We start from the raw sequence: 4,737 nt of genomic DNA, 5'->3' as shown, positions 1-4,737 counted from the left end.
AGGTCATAGCCCTCCCCCTCCCGGCCGCCTCCCACCCTGCAGTTGGGGAGGTGAGCGGAGCTCCGCGAGCCGCCGCCTGCGCGGTCTCTTGGTGGGAAGTAGGTCTTTGCGTGTGAGTGTTGCGCCTCTCCCAGCCAGAAGTCGGAATTCTAATGTCCAAGCCGTGCTGTGTTCGGTGAGATTCGTATTTTTAAAAAATAAAATAATCTAAGAGAAAAACCTGAAACTACCAGGAGTGGGGTTCGAACCCACGCGGACATATGTCCATTGGATCTTAAGTCCAACGCCTTAACCACTCGGCCATCCTGGTACAGGCACTCGACGTTACTTTCGCTCTGCCTACAAGGTGTCCTCTACTTCCTCCTGCCCGCACCCTCGCTCCAGAACGCGGAGAGTTTTCGCCGCCACTCTCTCCGCTCTCCCATCCTGGGCTGGGGCGGCCGCCACGCAGGTACTTCGGTTTCTCGCCGCCGCGGCTCACTGTTGCCCCCGGCCCGCCGTGGCAGTGAAGACAACTGCAGCGGAGCTGCGCGCTCTCGGCGGGGGCGGCGGCGCTCGCGGGCCTTTGGCTGGGAAGAGACTCTGGGCCCTCCAGTTGCGCTTTCAGTTTCGAGGTGCGCGGGCGCCGCAAACACACACCAGCAAACTTCTGGGTTCCTGGGAGCGCGTTCTGGAGGCCCCTGGCTGGTGGTGCAGGGACGCAGCCCACAGGGCGATATTTAGTTTTTGGTGTTCTAAACAGAGTTGGCTTCAAGGAATGAGGTGCCTGGACAGCAGCAGAGTTCCTGGACTCCTGCCCCTAGGGGCCGCTTTTCTTCTTCGCATGTGCCACAAGTCACAAGGGAGGGAAGCTTTGTAGAAATGTGCGTGTCGCCTGTGCCACGCCACATGCAGGGGAGCGTGGCACAGTCGCCCTTCCTGATGGCTGCAGGCACCATCCCCACTGCGCCGCCTCGGATGCAGTGCGGTGGCCTCCTCTTTGCCCCCGCAACCCTACAAGGCAATGAGATATTTTTGTTCCCTTTTCTTGTTTTGCAATGTTCTCCTTCCTTTCTGTGTACATGAGATTCAGTTCGTCCTGTTATCCCTTTTCCCAGGACTTCCACTGCATTCCCCACTACCCAGGACCTCATATCGACCACAGAACGCAGAGCCCCCGCTCTGTGTTGTGGAGTGGTAGGGGCCTGGTGACTGAGCTGGGATCCGGCAGCCACATGATTATCCGGTCACGCCCTTGTTCATATGGTGCAGACAGCGACTTCTTCATCAAGAACTCCTATCAGCCTGGAGACTGTACACACTAACCTCACTATGCGTGACCTCACCAATGGCTCTCCTGCTGGGTCACATTGTAAGAATTGTCTTGCCTCTTCCTGGAACTCCTGTGATCCCTGGGAACAAGGGCTGTCACGAGCCTGCTGCCCTGGTTCTCGGAGTTTCCACCAACTCCTAGAGAACTGCCCCTGCGAGAGGACCTCAAGATAGTAACCAGGAGAATCACCACTTTCACACTTTGCCACACAGCATTGTAAGCTGTCAGAAGCCTGCGCCTATGTCCTGACCTCAATAGCACCCCTCCTTCTAAGCGCCAGGCCCGGCCCTCCGGAGTACACGACAAGAGCTCAAGCAAGAGCAGTTCCTCAGGCCTTGCCCTGCAGTGCTGAGAGATGAAAGGGAACTTAGACTCTGCCAGGGTCAAGAGGCAGCCACGTGGTGATGACATGGGGTCACCAGAGTGCCACCTGCCACCTCCATCTCCATTGTATGGCGCCAAATTGTCAGAGGCCACAGACGTCATAAAAATGGCTTTCAAGGCACTGAAATGATAATAATAACATGGATTGAGAACATGTCACTATGTGACAAGCATTGCTCTAAGCTCTTTACATATATCATCTTATTTCAACTGGGCGTGGTATTGCGTTCCTGCGGTACCAGCTATCGGGAGGCTAAGGCCAGAGGATCACTTGAGTTCGGAGTTCAAGGCTGTGTGTGTCATAATTGTGCCTGTGAATAGCCACTGCACTGCAGCCTGGGCAACATGGTGAGATTCCATCTCTAAAATAAATAAGTAAAAATTTCTTAACAACTCTGTAAAGTAGGTGTGTGTGGGACACATTCAAACCACAGTGTTATTTGAAGGACATTTTTGTTGACCCTAAACTCAACTTCCAACAAGCCGCTAGTATAAGACAGTTTGGAGTAACACAGCCGCGTCGTAGGGTATCCCTTAGAAATGCACCTTCTGAAGCCTCAAAATTGTATTAAAATTTTCTGGCTGCTGTTTAAGGATGGGCCTGGTACAAGTTAGTTTATCTTTAGTCATCTTTGGAAAAATACAACCTGCCACGCAGCAGAACTATAACAGTATCTCCCATTCCAAATGCTTTTCTTCCAATGTTATTTTGACACCCCTCCCATTAATAGATGGAATGTGGGGGGATGGTGTCTGTGTTCTCATTCATTGAATCTGGAAAGGGGCTTGTGTCTATGGAGGAGTGATACTATGTGACTTCTGAGGCTAGGTCATAACAGTTGCTGTAACTGTACTTCACTTCGTTTTTTTTTTTTTTGAGATACTTGATCTTGGAACCGAGCCACCACGCTGTGAGGAAGCCACATGTAGTTGTTTCAGGTGACTGCCCTCAAACAACAGGCAGTATTAACTGCTATAAATATGACTAAATGAGCCTTCAGATGATTCCAGACCCTAGCCATCAAGTGACTCCTCCCACACAGCCATTGATTCCTTCCAGTTAATTACCCCATATTATTATGTATGCAGGTAGACAAGTTGTCCCCATACAGACCCTAGCCATCAAGTGACTCCTCCCACACAGCCATTGATTCCTTCCAGTTAATTACCCCATATTATTATGTATGCAGGTAGACAAGTTGTCCCCATAGTATCCTTTTCCAATTCCTGATTCACAACATCTGTGGAAATAATGAAATAGCCATTATTTGCACCACTGTTTGTTTGTTCGTTTGTTTAAGTGAAGCAATTGATAATGAAAATTCTGAGAATGATAAACTGGGAGTGCAGTGATGAGGCACTAGGAGTACTGGTAGAGACAGGTGATCTGAGGATAAACCCGGCACAGGGGGAGGCAGAACCCCGAGATGGAGAGAGTCCGAGGTCTGATTCCATCATTGGAGTCATTTACTCCATCCTTCCTAGAAACTGGACTCAAGGCCATACTGCCGTCTTCCAAATCTACATCGTACATGGAAGTGTCTGTGTGGAAGAACAGAAGTTCCATCCCTGGATGCTTGCTGCAAGGGTGGATAGGAAAGAAAGTTCTGGCTTCTGCCTCCGGAAGCAGTCCTGAAAATGGAAGAAATTCCCCAAGCATAGAAAAAGTTGCCAAACTTGCTGGCAACTATAAGGCATCACAAATACCCACTTGAGTGTTGGAACAAATGTGAAAAGCACTGTGCCATGGCATTTGTTATAACTGACAATATTAGAGAGTAAATGTCAATATTAGAACAGATTTTGTAACATTGAAATGGCTTCACGTTCAAGAAACTGCATTTGACATACTTCTTACTGAGAAATGTTCCACACTATTTAAACTAGTTTTCAGTGTGTATGTATGCTTATTTAAGCCATGATATTCTTCATACATTCTGCAATGGTTTTAAAAATATGTCCATAAATGCTTTCATACTTCTGTCTTCAACAGGGGAAGACTACCTTTCCTCCCCTTGAGTGCGGGCTGAATCTAGTGACTCATTTCTAATGGATAGAATAAAATGAAAGTGATGGTCTGCAACCTTAGAGATGAAATCATCAAAAGGCACTACTGCTACCACTGTGGTTGCCCTCTCTTGGAGCACTCACTCTGGAGGATGCCAGCTGTGATGTCCCACATGGAGGCTCTGAACAGAAGCCTCTAATAACCACCACGAGGACCTGAGGTCTCACATGAGTGAGCCTGGAGACGAATCTTCCACCTCAGTCAAGCCTTCTGATAACTGTAACAAGAGGCAGCAACTTGACTGCCACCTCAGGAGAGAACCTGAACCAGAACCACCCAGCTAAGCCCTGATTTCGTGACCCTCAGAAACCAAGTGAGATAATGAATATTTGTTGCTTTAGGCACTGAATGTTGTGCTATTTTTTACACAGCTATGAGCACTAATACATTAATATTAATACTCTACTAATACTACGATACACTAATTCTAATGCTAATATTATAGCACTAATACTAGGCAAAGTTAGTTTCTCTAGCACTGATGGTGTGCTCACAGGCATATATTTTGTTTCTTTACATCTGTTTTATTTTCTTATTTTCAGAGTTGTTCATATATATTTTATTTATTTATTTATTTATTTAGAGACAGAATCTCGCTCTGTGGCCCAGGCTGGACTGCAGTGGCATGATCTCGGCTCACTGCAACCTCTGCCTCCCAGGTTCAAGCGATTCTCCCACCTCAGCCTCCCAAATAGCTGGGACTACAGGCATACATCACCACGCCCAGCTAATTTTTGGATTTTTAGTAGAGACTGGGTTTCACCATGTTGACCAGGCTGGCCTCAATCTCCTGACCTCAAGTGATCCAACCGCCTCGGCCTCCCAGAGTGCTGGTATTACAGGCATGAGCCACCACGTGTGGCCTGTTTATGTGTATTTTAAATTTTTCTTTCTTTTTTTTAAAAAAAAATTTTAGATTCAGAGGGTACATGTGTAGGTTTGTTACATGGATATATTACATGATACTGAGGTT

At 47.7% G+C, this 4,737-nt stretch overlaps 1 non-coding gene across 1 annotated transcript; it reads right to left on the bottom strand.

Annotated features, from left to right (window-relative positions):
• Positions 1–227: 227 nt before the first annotated feature.
• Positions 228–310, bottom strand: TRNAL-UAA (transfer RNA leucine (anticodon UAA)). Its single transcript has one exon. It is a non-coding gene; the product is annotated as a tRNA-Leu (tRNA).
• Positions 311–4,737: the final 4,427 nt, after the last annotated feature.

The sequence above is a fragment of the Rhinopithecus bieti genome, unplaced genomic scaffold (assembly GCF_001698545.2).
Source record: "Rhinopithecus bieti isolate Rb0 unplaced genomic scaffold, ASM169854v2 scaffold_32264, whole genome shotgun sequence".
In the NCBI taxonomy this organism is placed as follows: Eukaryota; Metazoa; Chordata; class Mammalia; order Primates; family Cercopithecidae; genus Rhinopithecus; species Rhinopithecus bieti.
Note: the sequence above shows the minus strand (reverse complement) of the source record. Positions and strands in the feature narration are given on the sequence as shown.